Source organism: Desmodus rotundus, chromosome 12 (genome assembly GCF_022682495.2).
Source record: "Desmodus rotundus isolate HL8 chromosome 12, HLdesRot8A.1, whole genome shotgun sequence".
In the NCBI taxonomy this organism is placed as follows: Eukaryota; Metazoa; Chordata; class Mammalia; order Chiroptera; family Phyllostomidae; genus Desmodus; species Desmodus rotundus.
In genome coordinates this window covers 65,375,039-65,398,643 of record NC_071398.1, presented here as the reverse complement: position 1 = coordinate 65,398,643, position 23,605 = coordinate 65,375,039, and the positions used below count along the sequence as shown (strand labels likewise).

Genomic DNA, 23,605 nt, shown 5'->3' with positions numbered 1-23,605 from the left:
AACTTGGACCAGACATCAAGGGAAACATCCTAACAGTGGAAAAGAAGATGTGATTGAGGCACTTCGCAGTGTTAAGTCAACCAAAACCCCAGTGGGCAGCATCTGAAAAAACAACCGAGCGGTTAACTTCTTTCTCTTTTTCTAATCTGTTGTTTTGCTGTCTGCAGCTTTGTTATCCTAAGTCACAGGAATTGAGGTTCTTAATAAGTGAAAAAGTAGCTCACGAACAATGGTTAGGACAGGAGGTAGCTACTGCTTCTGACCGAGAGCTAAGATGAGGGGAAGCAGAAAGTTAGCATAAAACTGCTTCGAGCACGGTGTTGTGGCCTTGGACCCCATCCCCGACATGGTGTCAGCACCACAGAAAGTGGCTTTTATTGAAAGTGGCTATGTGCCAGGTCCTGTCTCGTCTACTCTGCACAGCCCTGTCGGGTAGGTGTGCTGGTTCCCGCTTCCTGGGTGGGGCAAGTCAGGCTGACAGAGGGTCAGTTACCAGGAAGTGGAAAGCCTGGAATTTGCGCTCTCACCCAGGAGACTGCAAAGTCCAGGCGCTCCCTTCTTAGGCAGGTATTGAGTGCCGAGCACCTTAGTCCTCCTTGGTACTTCTTTTTGCCCCCAAAGATCACCAAGGCGAGCTGATGCGTAATGACACACTCAGACAAGGGCATTCTCCCCGAGCTCCCTCTCCACCGGGAAGCCCTGTGAGGGTCCCCGTGTTGTCTCATTTCCAGGCCTGCCGCTGTCCATGCGGGCCCGATGTGCTGAGTGCGGGGGAGGTCCGAGTGGGAGGGCACGCCGTTCAGGCAAACTTTCCAGCCCCGGGCGGGTCTCAGAATCTGAGCAGCAAAGACGGAAACGTCCTTCCCTCTACCCCCACCCCTTTCCTCCTCCTCCTCCTCTTCGGCTTCTTCCTCCATCACCAGCACCACTCTTACTACCATCACCACCGACATCACACGTTTATGAGAAAAATGTAACCACGAACATTGCTACCAATGCCCCCAACGCAAAGAACCCGAAGCAGGGCTCCGTGCTCGATGGTTCTCCCTTTCACGCCAGCCACGCTCTGGGAGCGTGAAGCAGACCAGTGACGCCCACATAAACACGCCACCACCAGAATTCCTTCCTCTGACCTTTGCAAAAGAGCAAGTGTGTACTCAGCCACTTACCCAACTGGTAAGGCTTTGGAATCCCTTTTAAATGAAGCCAGATATAAAACTGATATAAAGCGTTACCCCCCCCCTCAAAGATCTCTTTCTCCAGCTTAATGACCTTCCTGCTCCTCGTTTTATTTTTTCCTCTCACCAAACTCATAAGGAAAAAGGAGCAACAGACTTTCCCTCAGACATCACGGGGTGGAAATAGGGGAGCATCTGGTAAGCCCCAGACACCGTGGTCTCTCTTCCCATGTGGCCCCGAGTGGGAACGCGGAGACGCCGTCTGAGGACCTGCCTCACCCACAAACCCACCCTGGAGGTGGCTCCGTGGAGAAGGCTTTAGCCCCACCAGGAAATCTCGGGCTCGAGAACCTGCTGACATAAACAAAGGAGGGGCTTGGTATCCAGTCACAGGCTTGTTTTTGGAAGCTGCAAAGCGACTTGGGCAACAGTGATCTCCGCAGCTGCCTAATTGCGTCCTCGCTGGGAGGCCAGGGAGCCCCCTGGGACCCCCGGGGCTTGGAGCGGGCTCTGCTTAGGTAAGAGCTCTGTGCAAACAAGCCCCTTTGGGCCTACGGACGTGTAAACAGCTCTCCCCTGACTTCAGACACAAACAGCATTGGAAGGACCAGGTTTCAGATTGGAGCGCAGGAGACAGGCGGGGCCTACGCTTGTGCCTGAGGCACGCAGCCCAGAGAAGGGTCTCAGGACATCCCTCGATCTCTTATGGGGCCTACAGACGGGTGACTTGAAGATGGCAGTCCACCGGGGAGGCCGACGTGGAAGCAACTCTGACAGGACCTGGACAGGGAGCGTGTAATCAACGTGAGGGCTGGGCTTGCGCCGTGAGAGACAGGCTCTGCTGGCGAAGTGAAGGAGCGAAAGGGAAAGAGGTTGGACAGAGAGAGAAGGCTGGAAGGGTAAGGTTCAGTAAGAGCCGAGTGAGCCAGTCAAGTACTTCTCCAGGAACTTATGGTTAGGGGTGAAGGTTCCTCTCAGTCGGCCTGGCCCAAAGTTACGGTACAAAAATAAGTGGAATTAGGGAACAATCCCCAAGTACTGAGGTGTTTTGATCAATTAAAAAAAAAAAAGAGAGAGAGAAGTTGAAGGTAAAGTCAACTGGGAAAACTTCACCACACTGAGGCCCTGTGCCCGCGTTTTGACATTTTGGGCAAGTATCCAAGACAGTGGAGGGAGAAGGATGGCATTTAAATATGACGGATGGGGACTTGTCTCTTCCATGGGCTGTGCCGGCTTTGTGTCTTCACTGCCCAGTCTGGCCACGGTTGGCGTGACACTTGCTTCTCCATCTTTCCCCGGGTCTCCCTGATGCCTTCCACCCTGCAAGAGGTAGCAGTCATGTTCGTCCCGCATTGTGGCTGCCCTCAGAGGGTGGAGCCTTCCTTCCTGAGTGCGACCCCTGCCAGGGTGCCTTGTGTTGCTAGACACAACACTGACTTCTAAGTGTCACCCCCTAAAGTTCTCTTCTTCCAGCTTGATGACCTGCCTGCTCCTCATTTTATTTTTTCTTCTCGCCAGTCAAACTCGTAGGGGAAAAAGGAACAACAGACTTTCCTGCTCCATTCAAAAATCAGAGAGGGGCATATATGAGGTTAGAAAGGGATGTAAGAGAAGCACGTAAACTGTAAAGAATCCGTAGTTATCATTTAACTTCCCTCCAGCCACCCACAGGGATTGTGAATGTTCTGATTTTAAAATTTTTACAGTTATCGGTCCTTTAAGGCAAAACAGGCATATCAGTGAAGTTGATGGGAAAGTGAGTTTCAAAAATTCAAAATCCATTTTTCCACTGAGTTCATCATGAGCCCACAGCCATGTTCCCCCAGGACAGTCCCCCAGTAACTGGAGATGAACGCTCTCAGGGGAAGAGGAGGCCAGTTCTGTGGAAAACGGGCTAATCCTTTACTCCGGCAGGATCACACCTGCCTGGAGCCACTGGAGGGGAGCAGGGTGATACGGAGAAAGTAGCACAGGATTTGGAGTTGAGCGGGTTTGGGCCCAAGCTCTGCCTCTCACAGCTAATGTTACGTTAGGCAAACTAGGTAAATCCTCTGAGCTTCAGTTTCCATACTGATGAAAAGACAATAAAAATACCTAGTTTGCAAGGATATACACGGCATATAGTAGGTGCTCATTGATGGTGCTTATTTGTGCTAGACGGCTCCTTCCTTTAGAGATAAGGATGGACTCACAGTATAGGCCTACTGTGTGCTGCTTTCTGGCTACAGACCCACTATATATCAGTAGTTACTATTTATAGTCATCTCGGTATCCACAGGGGATTGGTCCCAGGGCCCCCACGGGTACCAAATCCAGGGCTGCTCAAGTCCCTTAGTCGGCCCTTGGCATCTGTGGGTTCCACACCTGCAGACACAGAGGGTCCTCTGTGCTGAGTACGTGACATGCGACAGTTAAGTGCCGCCTGACCTCACGGATGGTCCTTGCAACAAGAGCCCTGCACAGGTTCGTTCGCCCCATTCTGCAGATGGAGGGAGGGAGGGCTGGAGCTCCATGCGACATGCTCATGGCACCTGAGCCACCAGGGTGCCCTCCCAGGCCGAGGGTGTCACTTGCGTATCTTGGATTTAAGGGTGCCAGAATCAGCAAATACAAACGCTGGATGCCCAGTTAGATCTGAACTTCAGATCGACAACAGATAAAATGTGTAAGTATGTCACGTGATATGTTTGGGACGTGCTTGTACCGAAAGGGTAATTTGCTGGACTGCACTTCATTAGACTTCGCGCGCCTGAGACCAGTCACCGCCTGTGACCATTTAGACTTTGCTTCCCTTTAGACTTTGCACGGGGCTGAGGGCTAAACGTCCTGGGTTTGAATCCCATCTCTGCAACTCACCAGCTGGACGACCTTGGAAAATTTACTTAATCTCTGTGTGACTCCATGTCCTCATCCACTTCCTAAGCCCATGGGCAGCGTGTACCCCTTAGAGTTGTTATGAGGATGCAAAGAACTCACGTTAGTCAAGTGCTTAAACCAGAGCTTGGCGCACAGTCAGCACTAAATGTCTGGAATATACGCGCACACACCATCACGTACATGCACGTTTTGTGTACACATACATCCACACCTTGGAGATACTGCGGGCTCAGTTCCAGACCACCACAACAGAGCGAATACCACAATGCAGCAAGTCACACAAATTTTTTGCTTTCCCAGTGCACACAAAAGTTATGTTTACACTATACCGTAATCTATTAAATGTGCCATAATATTATTCTAAAAACACAATGTCTATACCTTAATTAAAAACCACTTTTTTGCTAAAAAATGCTAACCATCATCTGTATCTTCAGTGAGTCACAGTCTTTTCATTATTAGGGTTATTTAAAATATTGCAGGAGTTACCAGAATGTGACCCAGAGACACCAAGTGAGCAACTGCTGTTGGAAAGGTGGCAGCGGCAGGCTTGCTCCGCACGGGCTTCCACGGACTTTCAATCTGCAAAAACACAACACCTGCAAAGTGCAATGAAGCGAAGCATAACACGATAAAGTTCGCCCGTACAGGTATACTTACATACGCACACACACATCGGGTTGACCAAAAAGTTCATTTTCCCCCGTAAGATGGCTCTAGAATGGCTTAGTTGCTTTAACTTCATTCAAAATAATTTTGTTAGATTGTATTGTGACAGCTGTCGTATCAGTGTGCATTTAAAAAAAACATCAAAACTAGTGAATTTTTGTGTAGCCATTTTAATATTGAAGATGAAAGAAAATGCACTTTTTCATCATGTTATGCTTTATTATTTTATGAAAGGTAAAAACACACTGAAGCAGAACAAGAGATCTGTGCGGCGTGTGGAGAAGGTACTGTGACTGATGGCACGTGTCAAAAGTGGCTTCCCACATTCGTGCTGGAGATTTCTCACTGGACGATGCTCCACGGTCAGGGAGACCAGTTGAAGTTGACAGCGATCAAATCGAGGCACTAACTGAGAACAATCAACATGATACCACATGGGAGACAGCCGACATACTCAAAGTATCCAAATAAATAAAGTTATTGATGAAAATGAAAAATGTGTCTTTTGTTTTACGGAAAATACCGAAACAGACTTTTTGGCCAACCCAATACATTCTCTTGTTCAAAGCCAGTCCAGTTATTGAGGTGCAGACTTGGGGTGGGTTGCCTACAGAGAAACAGCTGTGGGAGCTCACAGGCTGGGTCGCCTGCCGGGACTTTCAGCTTCTCTGCATTGCTTTCTGTCCTTTCCCCACGCAGACCACAGTCATAGGCTTAGTTAGGGACCAGGAAGCCTCCTGAGTAACTGCAGCGACAGAGGGCTCAGCTGATGTTTATTTAATCATTGCGCACAATCAGCAGAACCTGGGCCAGGGAGGGCAGTCACCCAGAAGTGGACGGGTCAGATCCCCCGGGTCTGATTGCCTGGGGCTGGATGTTCCTGAGCTCCTGAAATGCAACCAGTTCTTCTGAGGAATCGGGGGAGACACCTTCAGAACTGGAGGGTGGCTGCTGAGGGGCCAGGCAGCCAAAGGGAGCATTTCTCCTGAGAGGGGCCTGGAAGGGGAGGGGTGTGCCGTGCCGTGGCAGGGAGGCAGCGAGGCAGGGAGGCAGAGAGCAGGGGGATGCTGTCACTCACACCGAGAATATTTCAGGGCCGAGCCAAGTCCAGAGTAGCCCCAGTCTTAGAGCCTCCTGGGGTCTGAAGGCCCAGGACTCTGCTCTGAGGATGGGTCGGGAAGCCCATCCAGATGCTGCCTCTGCAGGATCTAGTGCTCCCCCCGTGGTACCCTGGGGGGTGGAGACCACTATTCCAAACTTTCCGTGTGCAGGTCTCTTCTGCCAGAGACCTGACAGCAGGCTGCCGTCTGCCTTCCAGGGAGGGCTGAGCTGTAGGGCAGAGGTTCTGTCCTTCACTGTGAGAGGCCAGTGTGGGGCTCCTGCGTGTTAAGCTGAGATCCTTTAAGAAGTCCCAAAGGCTAGCATTTGGGGATTTACCAAGTCAAAGAAGCCAGACGCAGATGAGAGATCCCGGGCACTAAATCAGGGATTTGAGAACCAGGAGATGACAGCGAACACCAAGTGGGCTGGGCGTCAATGAGGGTTAGCTCCCCCACACTGGCGGATCGCAGTGGGTCAGCCGAGCTCTCTGCGAAGAGCCTACAGCCGTGGATCTCCTGAGAGCAAAACGTCGGCTCTCACGCCGCACTCGTCTGGCCATGTGGCCCAGCCTCGAAAGGAAGAGATGTCATTACCTGGCTTTGCATCCCGACTGTAACTACGCAAATCTTCGAGCCAAGGCTCTTGCACCTGAAGGAATGGGGGGTTGATACATCCCCACCCCCGCCCAGGCTGTAGCCACGATCACGTTTGGCAGAGGCGCTAACCTTGTCACCCACGGTCCAGAGGCAGCGACAGTGTCTTCAGACCTTTCTTGGCAGTGACATGCCTACGTAACAGATTTCTGTTGGAGGATGAGCAAAGCATCCTGAGCGACCCTGAGATGCGCTGCAGTCAGGAGGAAGAGTGGGATGGGCTGGAAGGTGGGGTCCACTGGCTGCTCCAGAATGACCCAATGGGCCTGGCAGGCAGGGGCTGCCTGAGTTAGGGCGGGCGCATCAGCACAAGGGGCCTGACAGCTGGCCACAATTTTCTTCTCCCTTCCTCTCTCCCTCCCTCTCTCCCTTCCTTTCTTCCCAACAGAGTGGGACTCTAACAATTTAAAAACACTGGCATTGACCTGAAGGTTGTAGAATCAGTGACAAACACGGACAACAGTTGGACTTCCGAGTTTTCCGAGGGGGAGGCACATCCCGCCTGTGTCTGATGGAGCTCGCTGAGCGCTTCGGTGGTGGAGCGGGGATCGGTGGCGCCCTGCTGCACCCCGGTGCTCTGCCAGCCTTAAAGGAGGCTTCACATTGTCCCAGACTGTGCTGGGGACAGAGGCACCCGCGGGGGATGCCTCTGGCCGTCCGTCTGCTGCCCTAGGAGATTTGGACTCTCGTCACAGTGCTGTTTCTAATCCTCTGAGGAGCCCATTAGGGTGACCTCCGAGAGCTGCTGTGGCGCCAGGCTGCTCCTGAGGAAGAGATGAGGTGATAGAGGCCTGGGATTCCACCGGCCTTGCCCCAGCTGCGCCCTGAATGCCATCAGCTCAAGTGTCCAAGCAGTGCTGGCGGAGAGGACAGATGACAGGCAGGCGCAAGGCATTGCTGTGGAAATAGAGTGGCAGCTGCCCACGCGGTCGTCTGACTGGGCTGTTCTCCACAAACAGCTCTCACAGGGGTGAGGGCAGACTGGTCTGCGCTATAAATAAGCCGGGTCCCCGGCAGCCGCCGTCCGAGTCCCTGGCCTCACCTGTGAGCGTGAACCCGTCGGCTGGGGGAATGGCTGGCCCTCCCTGAGGAGACGGGCTGAGGCCTTTTCTGCTGGCCCTGGGGTCTGGGCGCCCTCGCCCTCCTCCCTTGTGAGCGTAGAGGGACACTGGTACAACTCCCGGCCTTCCACGTTCTCCTCAGTCACGTACTATTGTGCAAACGGTGAGTGTTAATGTCGGTTCATCATCTCCCGCTCAGACATGGATCCCGAAGGCCCACAGACTCCAGGCAGCTTTGGACAGGGCGGGTTGGAAACACCCTGGCAGTCTGTAATAGATGTGCCCCATTCAGGGACCTTCCACGTGACCCTGAGGTGTCCTTTCCTCTTGGACTTGTCTCCCAGTGCTGGCAACTCTCGGGGGAGTCACTGGGCCGCGCTGCGGGGCAGTGCGTGGGGAAGCGGCATCCCGGAGGGGAGGCTGGTGTTGAGAGCCCTGCGTTAGAGCTGCTCCAGGAGAGGACTCGGCAGTAGCTAACGAAGGGACGTTTGCATCCACCCTTGACCCAGCAGTCCTGATTCTAGCACTCTGTCCCAAAGATACTTTGGCAAAAACACAAAACGATGACACTCGAGGCCATTCGTCAAGTCACTAGTTAGAGAGTAGAAGACTGAAAAGGAACCAAATGCCCACCCACAGGGAAATGATTCAGTAACTACGACACTCCACACGAAGGAGCATCATGCAGCCGTGAAAAGGGACGAGGCCCTGCCTGGTGAGGCTCAGCTGGCTGGAGTGTCACCCCATAACCCGGTAGGTCACGTCAGGTCTCCTGCAGGACACATGCCTGAGTGCAGGCTGGTCCCCGGTCAGAGGGTTGGGCGCATATGAGGTGATCCTCTCACATCGAAGTTCCTCCCCCTCGGTCCCTCCTTTCTCGTCTCTCTAAAATCAATAAGCATGTCCGCGGGTGAGGTTTAGAAAATAAAAAAAGAAGGAAAAGGAATGCGAACAATTCCATGTACCGCTATGCAGTTATCTCTGGGGTACAATATTAATTCAAGCTGGAAAAAATGTTTAGCATTTTATCTCTTATCTAAGAAAGGGGGGATAGGAGTACTTATACATACTTTCTTATTTTTTAACAAGAGCATAAATCATAGCCTACATAAAATGATTACTAACGGAGGAGAGGGGGGCAGGAACCCAGGCTTATGAATCAGAGGGGGTATGGCTGCAAAGGTAATGAACTTGAGCATCAGCGCTCCTTGCACATACAGACCTTTTTCAAGGCCCCGAGAGACCCAGCACTTTCCTATTTTTTTTCTTAAAGGAACATGAAGATTTACAGGCAATTCCTTCTTTAGAAGATTTCTTTGGTGCCTCTCTCGCAGGAGCTGCCCCCAACGTGCCCTTCGAATGGAGGCACAGAACAGAATGTGTTGTTGGTTAATCAGCATGCCATGGGGTCCCGCCTGCTCCCGGCCCTAATGGCCCAGAGAAACACAGAACAGCCCGCTCCCTCGGCTGCGTAAACCTCCACCCAGCTTCAAGTGTGAGCAGCCATATCGTTCTCTCCTCCAGCGGTCCCAATGGCTGTTCCTCCTAATTAATCACTGGGCTCTTCTCTTGCCCTGATACTCTCTTCTGAACAAGCCTCGGTTTTCTCGAACCGGGAAGGGAGGCACAAAGAAAAAGGGACCGTTGCTTCAGAACTGTCTTCAGAACCCAAACACAGGACGGTGTTAGAAGACTAACTCTGTAATTGGTGGTAATCAAGCTCATTTCAACGTACCCATTTCTCTTAGTCATTTATTCATCTACTCATTTTTTCAGTACCATTCACTTGGCACCTGTTGCTTGCCAGGCACCGGGCCAGCTCTTGGGCATAAAAAAGTGAGCGAAGCCTGGCCCCACATAATTCACTGTGGTCTTTACAATCCCTTTAAAACCTGGAGCAGCCAAGGAGAAAAGGAAGCTTTGAGTTTTGGCACTTTTTGGCTGTGTGATCATGGGCACATTATTTAACCTCTCGGAGCTTCAGGTTCTCATTACAATACGGTGATGTCAAGGAGTTGTAAGGATCGATGGTATAACACCTGTAAAGTGCTATGACAGTGGCTGGAATGTAGTAGTTGCTCCGTTAATATTCTTTTTCTTCTGAAGGACTTCCAGTCTGGCTGTGAGACTGTGTGTAGCGGAGGTGGGGAGGGGAGGCGTGGGTTAATTTCCGTGGCAGTGGGTAGGGGTTTGGAAAATCTGGAGCATGGGGGACTGTGGAGGGTGGAGGCGTTGTGGGCAGCCAGAGCCGCGTGTGGGTTTGGGGCACGGGCCAGCATGAAGGTGGAGTGCGAGGGCCCCCCAGGGTGTGTCTGTGTTGAGACTGGGTGGGGGGGATGAGGCGGAAGGCCTTTGCCATTTTGCTTAGGGCCAAGCTGTGTCCTGTGTCCTGTGAGCAGTAAACAAGGACTGTTTATTTTGACTAAAATAACCAGCCTCTGGCACTCCGGTCTGTTTGTGTTTGTTTTCCCATCACTGCTGGGTACGAGATAAAACACTGGATCTGAAATGCTACATGGTTGCTAGTGCAGTGGCCCTGTAGCGTGGCTCTGGAGTCCCTCTGGGTCAGGCCGGGTGGAGGGCAGCCTCCCAAGTGAGCCCTGGGGACCTGCCGATTTCATCTCTGACCATATGAGAGACTCACCCCACTGGAATGGCTTCCAGTTCCCATCCCTACACTGGGCCTAGCCATTCTTTTTTTAAAATCCTCACTGGAGGGTATGTCTGTTGATTTTAGAGAGAGAGGAATGGAGAGAGAGGGAGAGGAGAGAGAGAAACATCAGTGTGAGAGAGAAACCTCAATTAGTTGCCTCCTTCAAGTGCCCGACTGGCGATTGGACCTGCAACCCAGGTAGGTGTCCTGACTTGGAATCGAACCAGCAACATTTTGGTGTATAGGATGACGCTCCTACCCACTGAGCAACCCAGCCAACGCTGGCCTATCCATTCTCATGCCCAGCCTGGGCCTCAGAGACACAGGGCAGGGCCCAGACTCGGGCCCTGTGTGGCCAGGCAAAGCAGATGGGCGACATTTGGCTTGCTTTTGCTGCCTGACCACCCTTTCCCCCCTACCCCTTCTGAAGCCATCTCCCTCCCTATGTCTTCTCCCTCCTCCCCTTTCTGTCCCATCCCCAGCCTCAGTATCGCTACCTTGTTCGCCCACACCAGGGCCGAGCGGAGCGAGCAGCCGACCTAAGTGAGTGCAGTGGCCAGGCCGGGACAGGGCTCCGTCAGCGAGTGGTAAGGGGTGCCCTGAGCAGTCTGGCCTCAGAGGTAGAACGGGGGCCTCACAGCAAAGCCCCACGTGGAATCTCAGGAACCTGCTGCCAAGCGAGTTGAGTCTGTCTGACGGAAAAGATGCTTCTCTGGCCTGGAAGCAGGTTGTGGGGCCTTGATGTCTACCGGACTGCACTTCATTCCTCCCCAGTCCCGGGTGGGAGGACCACTCCTCTCCTGCTCCATCCCTCTCCCGCCCCCACCCCGTCACACCAGGGGCAGGGATCTGCATTCAGCTCCTCTCAAAGCAATTTGAAAAGACAAATGCAAGTCCCAAGCCCTGTGCAGGCTGTTTTGGTGAGCTTCCAGAAATAGCTCCTTCTGAGCTTATTAGCGTCAGTGCTGGGTGGGCCACACAGGCAGCACCTCACATAATTCATGGGCTCAAGCCTCAAGTGGAAACAGCAGAAACAAGAAGGGTCATGTCGCTTTGCAGGGTGAGACCTGGGGAGTGACACGTCTGTCCCCAGGGATCTTCTGCCCACTGGTACAGTGGGGGTGGGGTGAGCTTTACAGCGGGACGGACAGGGTGTCCGAGACCAGGGTTAAGTACTGAGCCCGCAACGCACGTGTGGCTGCCGCGGCAATAACCCCAACCATCGCCCGCTGCCTGGGTGGCACTGGGCTGTGGCACCGGTGAAGCTTTGGTTTTTTCCACTGCCCCTTTGGCAAAGGGCTCTAGGAAGATGGGGAGGGAGGGCGGGACTGCAGGACTCTGTCGCACGTGTCTTCGCAGGTCAGCCTCAGCCGCCCGCCCGCCTTGTTTTCAGAACCAGCACTCGCCCTGGGGAATACGAAGCCCTGGGTCCCAACCCTGCCTCTGCTCCTACGTGACGCTGGGCAAGTTGCTTCCCTCTCTGACTCTTTCCTCCTTTGTCTGTGAAATGCCTGCCTCATAGGAATGCCATGAGGCAACATGAGGTAATCTGCCGAGCAGTTAGCAGGCAGCCAGGCTGGCACAGTCCGTGCTCTATAAGTAGTTATTAGAATTCATTGTCATTTTAGGGAGCTAGAAGTCCTAAGAGATGAAAAATATTCAACTTTCAAAAAGAAAAGGAGCGAGAGCCCTCACCGGCGTGTCTCAGTCGGGCATAGTCCAGCAAAGTGGAAGGTTGCCGGTTCGATTCCTGGTCAGGGCACATGCCTGGGTTGCAGGCTCAGTGCCCCATGGGGGCGTGCGAGAGGCAACTGATTGATGTTCCGCTCACATCGATGTTTCTTCCCTCGCTTTCTCCCTCCCTTCCCTTCTCTCTAGAAATAAATAAAATCTTTTTATTTTTAAAGGAGAGAGAAGAGAAAAGCAGGGCTTTCCCTGTGTGCTAACCCTATTCTAGATGCGTGGTCTCTGGCCTATAAGTTCACAGTGTCTAGACCCTCCTCGCACTGACTGATGTTTTCTGGGAAAGAATTTCACTCAGGTTTAGGTCTGACCCACTTGTCGGAGCAGATACTGATTTCCAGGCATAACCATCCCCCATTTGAAAGTTCACAACTGAGACACCAGCTGGAGTGGTCTAAGGTGATGTGGATAGCCAGGCCCCCTGTGCAGGTCTTTACTGCAAACTGCAAACCCCAGTCCTCCCTCTGCCACCGACGGTGCCACATAGCTGCTCCACCCACTGTCCCCCGGGCCGCCCCTGGGCTCCCCCGACCCGGGCCGGTCCCCAGGCTCATGACATCACCCCTTCCAAGGCTCCACGGTGGTTCCATTTTGCCGTCTGATTCACACTTGGGAATCTCAAAAGTGACAAGTTGCAGACACTATGGTTATGAGAAAAATGAGAGGGATTTGAGTGTATTCAGTCACCAAGCCCTTCTGTTTGTACAACTGTGCAACCGGGAACTGCAGGGCGCCGCGGCGTCTCTTGCAAAATTCCTGATGTACTTAGTCTACTCCTTCACCTTTTGCCCTCTGCTCTCTCTATTTCATAGACAGAGCGAAAGAAACTCCCAAATCGACAAGATCTCCACCTAACATCTAATAAGTGGACAAGATTCCCCGCAACAGGCACAGAAGGGAACGATTTTCTCGCAGGCTGAGGCTCCTGCCTGAGGTCCACTGGGGGCTGTAGCTGAGCTTGTAAGGTGCTGACTTTGCACAGTGGTGTGATGTGTTGGCGATGCAGGAAAATCAATGCTTGGCCTGAGTTCAGTGGAGAGAGGCAGGCTGAGGATGCTGGAAGAGGCCCAGCCTGGCCGAGGGCCGAGCCTCAGGTGAGGGTCTGGGGTGGGCAGAGGACGTGCGGACGGGGAGCGGGTCAAGAGGAGGCCGCTTTGCAGACTGTGTCCGGCCCCGCATTTCATCTTTCGTCTATGCCCACCACTCCCTCGGGCTTTATGTGGCCACATCCGATAGAGTGTGTCCTGTACCGGGCAGCCATGGGGGTCCCCAAAGGCCTCATCTAGAACACCTGTTTCACTCCTCCTGGTGCGACAGTCAGCTTTCTCATAATTTCCCACTGGGTTTTAAGTTTCTTGAGGTCAGGGACTGTGCCTTAATCATCTGGCCTTTGAGCCTTGCAGGAATAAAGTGCCTAGTAGGCACTTGCTGAATAAATGAATTACTGAGTCAATGAACAAGTCAAGTGCTCAGTTAATATTTATGGACTGTGCTATAGCAGGGTTTCGGCAGGATAACCCCTCTTCTGGGCTGGAAGCTCCTTAGCAGAGTCCACCTGATAAAGAGACCGTCTTTCTTTGTTACCTGACTGTCCCCTAACATAGGTGAAACTTGTAAGCATAGTATGAAACGGGCTGATGAAAAGCAATGGAAATGTTGTAGGGGGAATGAGGTACCTATGCTGTTGTTAAAATATAAGAGCCTAATTTTCTTTGGCTACATGTTTTTGAAAGTCTGGGGAGTTGTTTGCACTGTCCCTGACTGACTGGCCATTCTCATTAAGAATCAAGGTGACGCCCAGCTGGCCCCACGAGAGACGGCCAATGTGACTGTTTCTTGGGACAGGCTGAAGCGTTAGACGCCTCCCTACCCACTGTGGCTGCCTAGGCTGGATTCATCTTTACAAGTTCTGTTCTTCCCACACTTGGAAGGACCTGGTTTTCTTGGAAGAGATTCATAGGCGATCATTTTCTCACCTTTTTCTCGAACCACACCTGATGGAGTGATAAGAAATCATATTCCTTCATTTACCTTTGGTCTGTGTATCCCCCCCCTCTTTTCTCATGGATTCTGGGAGGGCCAAGATGAAGTTGAACCGTGCCTGTGTTTTACCAATGTCTGGGTCTTCGTGTAAAGGGCCAGTTGCAAGAAAATTTGTTCTAAAGCAAGAGTTTCACAATGATTAGCATTTACTTGAGTTTCTCTCTGCCAGCCACCGGGAACACTTTGCTGCGCCATCTTCCTCCGATTCGCGAAGCGCCGCTATGAGGGAGGCATCTGAACTCCTGGGTCACAGAGGAGGAAGCTGAGTTGGCGGTGCCTGACTCGTTACTTTTCCTGGAGTCCCACAGAACCAGGGCTCTATCCCAAGCCTGTCAAACAGCAGGCCTCTCGTGGCAGCCACGGTGCCCCTGGCCACCCTGTCAGCGGCTGTGAATACCCGAAGACGGACATTTCTGCCTCCCCTGCTGCACAACGGAGAGACAGGGCAACTCCACTGGCACGCACCTCGGTCCTCATCACTGTCACTTATCCTTATTCGATTGCTCGACAAGTCTGCCTGGGATTCCCGGGGCACACCCTATCTGTACCCCGTAATGGTTAACCCAGAAGGAAGCTCAGCGCGTCCTGTACTGAGACTGCTTAGAAGGCAGTGCCAGGGTTGGTTGGTTGGTTTTCTCTTTGAGGAGATGAAGGCCCTTAGCTATGAATGGCCTCTGAAAACTCATTTTTTGCCATTCACACCCAAGGACAGGACATGCTGACAGGTGTAAGGGTTTTCCTGCCCATCCAGCTTTGCCTGAGCACCTGTCACGTAGATGTTCTCAGGGAATTGTACCAGTCTCCCCCAAGGGACAGCACTGATGACCACTAGATGAGACTGGAGCCGCAGCTAAGCTCTGGGGCCTGGCCCTTCCTACAGAGGGAAGGGGCCCTGCGACCTCAGAGAGGGGCATGTTGAAGCCAGTGAGATGGGAGGCTCGGACATGGAAATACAGCCCCCGAAGGCAGTGAGAGACTCTCCATGTCCCACTGGCTCCTCCTGTCCCGGAGCGCTCTTGCCAGAAAGCGCCTGGACGCACATCCCAGCCCCAGCCTGGTCAGTGATGTTTAAAATCCCTTCAATATTGAAGGTTTCAAATGCAACTGCTCCTTGACCAGGTGGCCTACCATCCACACTACGAGGAATACCGCTCACAGAGGTGCGGCACTCCACTGTGTAGGAGTCATCGGCTACCGCATCTCATTGTGCATGCTTGCGCCAATCCGTGGGGCTCGCCCTGTGCGTGCCTCGGTTTACAGAGAAGGAGACCGAGGACAAGAGAGTTGGAGTGCCTTGTTCCAGGACAGTAAATGCTGGAGATAGAACTGAGGCCCAGATTTTGTAGTTGTGAGTCCAGAGCTCTTTTTGCTGTACCCATACACAGGCACTGAGCTATAAGTAGCCACTGTTCCCGAAGCTCGTCTTGCTAGGAGAAGGAGAGGTTCATGGCCTTAGAAACTGGGTACCTGTGGGTGTCCTGGGGAAATGAAGGGGGTGAGGTGAAGGCAGAGAGGGTGCAGGAGGGGTGGGGGCATCCTAAGAGAAGTCTGCCAATTTGATGCCCCTGCCAAGGGGGTGAGTCTGCTTTTGCTTAGAAGTGGCCACTAGAATCCTTCCTAGTCCAAAAAGACTTAAAAATAATTGTCGTTGTTGTTTTATGACTTGCCTGGAGTAGCCAAGTGTTTTCTCCAGCTAAGCAGTAATGGAAGGCAGTGAGCAGATGCCAACGTGGCGACCCCACGGGAACCCCCTGGGCTGTGCCGTTCATACGGGATGAGAGCAGAAGGGCAGCCAGGGGCTTGGGTGCACCGAGCCTGCTGGGTGCACCGCACGGTCTGTGGAGACTGGAGCCCCGGTGTCCGGGACCCAGTCAGTCCTCAGACACGAGAGGCCTGGTCAGAGATTGGTGAGAGATCATTTCCATTTCCTGCCCTGGTTGGTTAAAGGCAGATTAGTAGCAGAGCATGATGTATTCTCAGCGGGAAGAGAGGTGGAGGGGGTGAGCGCCATTGCACTGAGCTCGTTTTATCACATGTTCATTCATTCAGTCCATAGACATTTGTGGAGCCCCAGGTAGGGCCTCTGGGAGGTGCTGGCGATTCTCAGATCGTGTCTTCAAGTTGTTCCCAGCGTAGGTGGGAGACAGCTATGCCAATAAAAGTATGATAATTCAGAGTGGTAAACACAAAAGAGCGGGTTGAACTAAGCAGAATGTCGACAGGAAAGGTGCAGGATTAACTCTAAGGGAGGGTATCCCCCGAGGCTTCCTGGAGGAAGTGTCATGTGGGCTGAGCTGGTGCAACATACAAACAGCTGCCCAAGTCCTTAGTGTGCAGTCTGGCGAGTTTTCACAAACTGGAATAATATCAGCACCCAGCTCAAGAAATGACCAGCACCCGGAAGCCCCACTCCTGTCCCCTGCCAGTTGCTAGATGCCCACCACCCCAGTCCCCAAGGGATAACCACTCTCCTGAAGCTTGGGTTAGTTTGACCTGCTCTGAAGGTCCTGTAAATGGAAGCGTTCTACATAAACTCCTTGGTGGTTGGGATGAAGCCGAAAAGGTAAGCAGGAACCATGGGGGTGGGAGCAGGTTGGGGAGAAAGGCATTGTGAGAAAGGGTTGTGTGCTTGAAGCAGAGACAGAACAATGTCATGCATGTAAAAACCATCAGCTTTCAACATTGCTAGAGCATACAACTCAAGAGGGCAAAGAGGCATAAAATGGTTGTGGAGAGGAGGGCGGGGCAGATAGATCGTGGAGAACCTCCTGTACCATGAGGAGAAGTTGGTGGGACTTTAGCCTGGAAACCCAAGATTCCCAAATCTGGCCAACCGTTGGGGTCACCTGGGCAGCTTTGAAGGCATTCAGTTCCCAGGACCCCCCTTTAGAGATTTCAGTGTTTTAAAGTTCCTCCCAGATGGTTCTAACATTAGGTAAGTTTGGAAAACACTTTCTAGATGTGCAAGGGAGTCACTGAGGCGTACCCTGAAGCAAGGGGGTGGCAGGGGCTGACTCGGCCCTGAAGGATGACGTCGGGAGTGTCATTAGGAGGCCATGGCAGTAGGCAAGGGGTGCTCCAGCCCCATCTGGGATACAGCAAAGGGTTTAGAGTGGAAAGGACACTCTTAAGAGAGCGTTAGACAACGATATCAGCCAGGGCATGACCAGTTGGAGAGGGAACGTGTCGGAGTGAAAGGACCCGGGAAAGACACCCAAGTTTCTGATTTGCGCAGGCTCCGTGGACATGAGCAAAGTTTGGGGACAAAAACAGAAACATTATATTTTGTTTGATTCACTCATCGATAATAACTTCATTCCAGTTTCCCTACAAATCTTTGTTCAACCATTTTTTCGCTCAGCAAATGCTTTTTAAGCGCCAGATACATCCGCCGCTGTTCCGAGCCCTGAGTCATATATGAGACAGAATTGAAAAGCTAGAAAATATTAAGAGTTCACTCTTAGTGTTTTGGAAAAATAGATTGGCTCTTTCTTTTTTTCCAATTTGCTAAATGTACACCAGGAAACCACATACATCAAGTTAGAGCCCACGGGAGTATGTATGAGCTAGTGACGTGGTGGGAAAAGGGGGAAAGAAGCAGCGAGTGATGGGTGACGATGACTATGGTAAGTCCGCAATATGCCCTACTCCTCACAGCAGCTCTGTATTTACTGCATGTACTATCCGCGTCGGGACCGATGAGGAAACGGATGCGCACAGACAACGAGGAACCCTTAGACACACAGCAGGTAAGTAACATGCTCAGCTTCACACTGGCTCAGGAGCCTGCCTGTCTGCCTGCAAACCGAACTTTAGGGAGACGGCTTCCCTCCTTTCCATACGGAGACACTCGGGCTGTGAGTGGTTTGTTTTCTGGGCCAGGGTTGCATAGCAAGTAAGTGGCAAATCCCAGCTGAGTAGAAACCGGCCTTTTTCTGCAGCCCTGGCCTGTGACCACATGCAGCCTCTGAAAGAAGCTCAGCTGGTCCTGAGCATGACTCAGGGTTTCGTAAACTGCCTCCGAGCATTTTCTTCTACTTGGACTTGGGCTGGAGGTCAGGTTTAGGCTCTGGCTGAGCTTGGGGTGTTGCTTGGCTGGAGAGTCCTTTACAGCCCCAGGACAGGCCTCCACGGGGCCAGAAAGTTCTGCTTATGCTTTCTAGAACTTTTGCCCAGATATACCCCAGGCTGCTTGGGGCCTCAGATGCTGGGTGACCCTCTCATACAGAGAGTTAGGCAGGGGCAAATCTGCAAATGGAGTTGGAAATCACCACAGATTGCTTTAGCTATGAGCAATCTGCAAAGGGAGAGCGATCTGCTTTGAGATGCGAGGAAGGGGAAATCGAAGGCAATCCTGAGACCCCCTCACACTCAGGAGTGTCTGGCCTGGCCCTCCCTCGCTCTGTCCTTTCCGGCAGCCCTCAGAGCCGCTCCGCTCAGAGAAGTGCTGACATCTAGGACACGGAGCATCCCGAAGGAACTGGCCGCAGGCGTTGTTGGAACGTGTACTGAAGGAGGGGATGAGAGACTAGATTATCTACAGCTGAGGGGTTGAGGTCAGGCAGGATGGCAATTTTTTCTTAGCTTTTCTTTTTTTTTCTTTTCAAGTAACCATCAATGCTGGCATCCTGCTTTCAAAATGCCCAGGACTTGTCTGAACTTCTAGGCTGGGGCCACTTCGCGGAGGAGCAGGAAGGCACGATGGCCCCACATGCCCCCTCCTGGGTGTCCTTCTCGCCTCTGCCCACTTCCGGGCAAGGTCTCCTGCTGGTCAGCGTCACAGCAGGCCACTGAGGACACTCACCCCCGCCTGCTCCCCACTCCCAACTGGCTCCTGGAAAAGTGGTTTCTCTCAGTGCCTTCTGAACAGTTAGGACACTTAAAGGGGACTTTGCCTGAAGAAAAGCCTGACAGTGACCAGAAGGCAAAAGGACAGCAGCACGAATGTCTGCAATGTCTGAACTGGACGAGTGGGCCAGCAAGCCATGGGGTGGGGCTGCCGGCATTTGCACCTCGGAACAGTCGTCGCTAGGAGTGAGTCAGGAGAGCAACGGAGAGGGAAGGGAGACGCAGAGAACTGACTGCGTCCTCAAGTTCACCTTTATTCATCCTCCCCTTCTTCTCTTTCTCTTCCACCTCCTCCTCTTTCTCCTTCCCCTTCATCACTATTATCATCACCATTAACAAAAGCATCTTTTTATATCTGTCTGGTCATTGGATAAAAAGGATATGTGAATGAAGCCCTGGTGGGGATGTATAGTCTGAGACGCATGGTAGTAAACAAGAAAGATACAAGGAAGAGAGAGAACAACACAGGCATCAAGTTCTACATGCACATCATAAAGAAAAAGAATTCACTGACGTCGTACACAGATTGGAACACGCCAGCTCAACTATCACCACGGAAGAGCCTCTTTGACCCCCTGAACTAGGGTAGGCATCCTTGTAACAGCGTCCCATAGCACTTTGAACTACTTCAGTAAGGTCTGTTATCCTTTAGGGTAATTCCCTAGTCGGTTGTGTTTCTCGTTTGCTAGGCTCTAAGTGAGCTCTTGGGGACCAGGGACAATGTTGACCTCACTCTCTGTTGTTGCCCAGGCACCTACAAAGTACCTGGCGCTCACTGGGAGCGCGACAAATACATGTTGAATGCATGGGTGAGCAGCAGATATTAACATGGGCTTCCCCCATAAAAGTGGATCAAGTTCAACCTGACTGGAGAACTCTGTGGGCTCATCAGGGGAGATGTGCCTTGAGAGCAGCAAGTTCGGTGGTGTGGTGCCACGGTGGGGGGGGAGGGTAACTGCTTCATTTAACCAACACGTGATGGGAATTCTGATGATCGTCTTCCTTACTGTTCTCTGGTCAGAAAATTGAATGGAAGTGCCTAGCACTCTGCAGACAGCTGGGATGAATTAATTAAACAATTCGCTCACTTAACATTTGTTTGGTGCAAGGGGGAAAACAGAGATGAGGAGGAGATGCCCAGACCACCTAGTTTGCAGCCTTGTTGGAACGAACCTGTCAAATGATAAGCGGAATGTGTAATGGAGGAAGCTGACAGGTCTGTGCGACATCATGCAGGACACTGCAGAATTCAGAAAGAAGAAAGAGAAAGGACGAGAGGACAAGTCAATGAAATAATGGCTGGGAATTTTTCAGTACCGATAAAAAAATAAATGAAATGATTGAGGCAATGCGTGTTTGGACTGGAGATAAAGAATGTAAGGCACGATCATGAGGGCTAGGTGGCCCCGGGGCCAGCTTGCCTGAAGGATGGGAATGGGGTCATGTGCCTGCTGTGGTAAGTGACCCTGAAGTGTGGTTGGTGACAAGACATCCAGTTCCAGGAGTCTCATGAACAAGACTTCAGTTGGAACAGAAGTGCAAAAGTAAAGCTCTTCAGGGACAGGAAAATTACGGATGTCATTGAACACAGTCAAGCCTGTGACACGGGTGGCATGGCCTGTGTCTTTGGGGGTCCAGTGGCAGTCTGGGGAGCCCCTGGGCTTGCCCCAGACCTAGCAGGAGATATTTAACTGAGGAGGAGGATGGAAACGCCACAGATCTCCCAGAAGCCAGGAGCAGATGGGGGTGGTGCCGAAGGGTCATTGGCATGTGTGGGAAATTCCTGGAGGCCCCTTCTCATTCCTCAGCTGTTCTCTCTCGGCACCTGTCTCCTAGCTTCGCCACACATCTGACCTGACCAAATTCACGTTGGACTTCATTTTCCTTCACCACCCATTAGGGCTGTAAATTGATCTGATATACAAACACCTGCAGGAGTTAACTGATCATTGTCATTGACATATTGCAGGAGATAAAATTAGATGAAACAGGTTCTAAATTGAGTTTCACTGCCTACATCTATGTGGTCTTCGGGAAAGTCTCAACTCTTTTGATGTTCGGATTCTCAGTCAATGTGTATTGAATCCTCTTAGCTGGAAAGCAGTTACATCTCCCCAGGTCATTTTTTTGTGAAGCCTGAGCAGCTTTATCAACAAAAGAAATGAATCAGTAATGAGATATTTCAGCCATGAGTAGGGAATAGTTTAAGTTATATACCATACCTCTTCACAAGATCAGCTTTATGGGCATGAATATTACTAATTTCATCAGCTTTTCCCTGTATGTATAATTAGGTCAAGGCCAGGCATTTAGCTCCAGGAAACAAACTACTAAACCTTTACAGAAGCAACGTAGGAGGTGGTGCAGCTCGCAGGTTCGGGTGGGTCTCTGGCAAACTTGATCACACTGTGTAAATTTACCGTTGGAGGGTAATTTGCAGACATTATGCTCTTTTATTCATAAGTATTTTCTTGTGTATTTCCTAAGAGCAAGGACTTCCTATTACGTGACATGTAATGTATTAATTTGTATGTAATAATAATGTACTACAATACGTTTATCAAAACCTCTAGCCCATTCAGTCTTTATCATTATTCTAATGATGTCCTTTTGAAACAATGTTTGGGGGTCTAGATGTCCACCCAGGACCCCACATTGTGCTTAGTTATTATGTCTCTTTCGTCTCCGTGACTTTTGGGCAGTTTCCCCGGCGTCTGTCTCAGTGCCTCACTTTTGAACACACACGGGAAGGCGGAGAGGACTAGACGTTTGAGTACATCTTAAAACATGAATGAAAAAGACTAAAAGAAATAAGAAAACAAGAGGGTCTTGGACGAAATGGATACAATATGGACACCAAAATAGAATGTTTAAAACAGTGAACTAAACGTCTAAGGGGAATCAGAGGTTTTACAACCAAGAGACAAGAGCAAGATAACAGGGCCGGGAACCCTTACAGATGAAACATATGACATTAAAAAAAAAACGTTTGAAAGGCTAGGAAAAAATCAAGGAATCTTACAGAAATTCAAATAGACAACAGGAGAAAGAAGTTAAAAATAGGCAGAAAATATAAGAAATTTAGAGAACCAGCCCCAAGGCCCAACCCCGGGGTCATGGGAGTCTCTGACGGGGAGAAGGATGAAAGCCAGGGGGTGGGGGTGAGACAACAGAGCCGGCACAGGAGCAGGGCTTGCGGATGTAGGCAGGGAGGTGACCAGCAAACAACGAGCAAGCTCACACACACGCATTTGACAAGTTAAACAGCAAAAACCAATTCATCAAAAAACACAAACTGTTTGGCTCACCCCATGTGAAATAGATCAGTTAAGTGGCCTGATAACTAATAAGTCAATTGAATTGGTAGTGAAAAAAAAATTAAAAAAAAGAAGTTTCCAGGCCCAGATGGTATCTTTGGAGAACTTCACCAATGTTTAAAGAAGAATTAACACCAATTCTATAAAATTTTTTCCAGAAAATAGAATAGGAGGAGATACTTTCCAATTTACCCTGTGAAGCTAGTATTATTCTGATACAAAAAGCCAGCCAAATGCAATGCCATAAAAGGAAATTATGGACTAATATCTCTTATGACTATGGATGCAAAAATTCCTAAGAAAATGTTAGGAAACAGAATTCAGTGATATAGAGAAAGAATTGTACGCCATGACCCCCTGGAGCTCATCCCAGGGGGAAGAGGTGCGTGGGAGACCCGCAGTGCAGTGCGGCGGGAAGGACACGACATTCGGAGCCAGACAGTTGGAACTGCAGCTGGTTCCACCACGCGCTGGGTGTGTGGTCTTGCTGATCCTCACCGTTTCCATCTGACAAAGGGGAATACTACCTATGTCACAGGATTACTCTGAGGCCTAATTTGAATAAAAGAACCTACAGTTACTGTAGGAGGCCTGTGAGTCCATAAGGATGCCAAGCAGTTTTTGTAGAAAATAAATCACATGCTTTGAACATAGTGGTACGACTATTTTCCGATGTATTTAAACACCATTTAAATGGTGTTTAACAAAATAAAAATATGCAATTTAAAATTAGCTTTCTGCTTTTCTGTGTTTTCAAGTATAAAGGACCCATATAGTTGAAAATATTAGAAGTCAGTGAGATAATCTCCAGCACATCAGCTAGCTGCGCAGTGCTTGGCAGCTGTAGTCGGTGGTAGTGGTAGTAATAGCAGCCATGGCGGTGACGGTGGAAGTAATAGTAGTCGTAGTAGTAGTAATGGTATTAGTGGTAACAATAGTCAAGTGGCAACAGTAAAATTGGCAGAAATAATAGCAGCAGCAGCAGCAGTGATATCGGGAGTAATAGCAGTCATAGTGGGGGCGGCAGTGATAGCAGCAGTAACAGCAGCAGTAACAGCAGCAGTATTAGCAGCAGTATTAGCAGCAGCAGCAGCAGCAGCAGTGATATCGGGAGTAATAGCAGTCATAGTGGGGGTGGCAGTGATAGCAGCAGTATTAGCAGCAGCAGCAGCAGCAGCAGCAGCAGCAGCGATAGCGGCAGTGGTCGTGTTAGAGCAGTCTTTCACACGTGTGGCGTTATTTGATCCTCGCTTGCAGTGGTCTGTGAGGGGCCAAGGGCAGAGAGCATAAGCCCATTTTATGGTGGGGACCTGAATGGTTCGATAGAGTGCCTCCTCCTCCACGACCTCGCAGTCTGAAGTTGCGGTGCCTGGGAGTAGAGCCCAGGTCTTCCAGCTCTGAAAGTGGGGCCCGCAGAAGCCAGGGAGGGCAGCCGTCTTAGTTACCATGAAATGACTAGACC

General features: G+C 51.0%; 2 long non-coding RNA genes across 4 annotated transcripts; both read left to right on the top strand.

Moving 5' to 3' along the window:
• The first annotated feature begins 1,760 nt into the window (after positions 1-1,760).
• LOC123480769 (uncharacterized) lies at positions 1,761-5,187 on the top strand. Of its 3 annotated transcripts, XR_006656881.2 has the most exons (4): positions 3,460-3,641; positions 3,769-3,843; positions 4,538-4,705; positions 4,959-5,187. It is a non-coding gene; the product is annotated as an uncharacterized lncRNA (long non-coding RNA). The 3 variants fall into 3 exon arrangements; XR_006656880.3 differs by lacking the exons at positions 3,460-3,641; positions 3,769-3,843 and adding an exon at positions 1,761-2,077; XR_006656882.2 differs by lacking the exon at positions 3,769-3,843.
• A 4,894-nt stretch (positions 5,188-10,081) lies between these two features.
• On the top strand, positions 10,082-22,753 carry LOC123480784 (uncharacterized). Its single transcript, XR_006656899.2, has 3 exons — positions 10,082-10,390; positions 17,636-17,727; positions 18,587-22,753. It is a non-coding gene; the product is annotated as an uncharacterized lncRNA (long non-coding RNA).
• Positions 22,754-23,605: the final 852 nt, after the last annotated feature.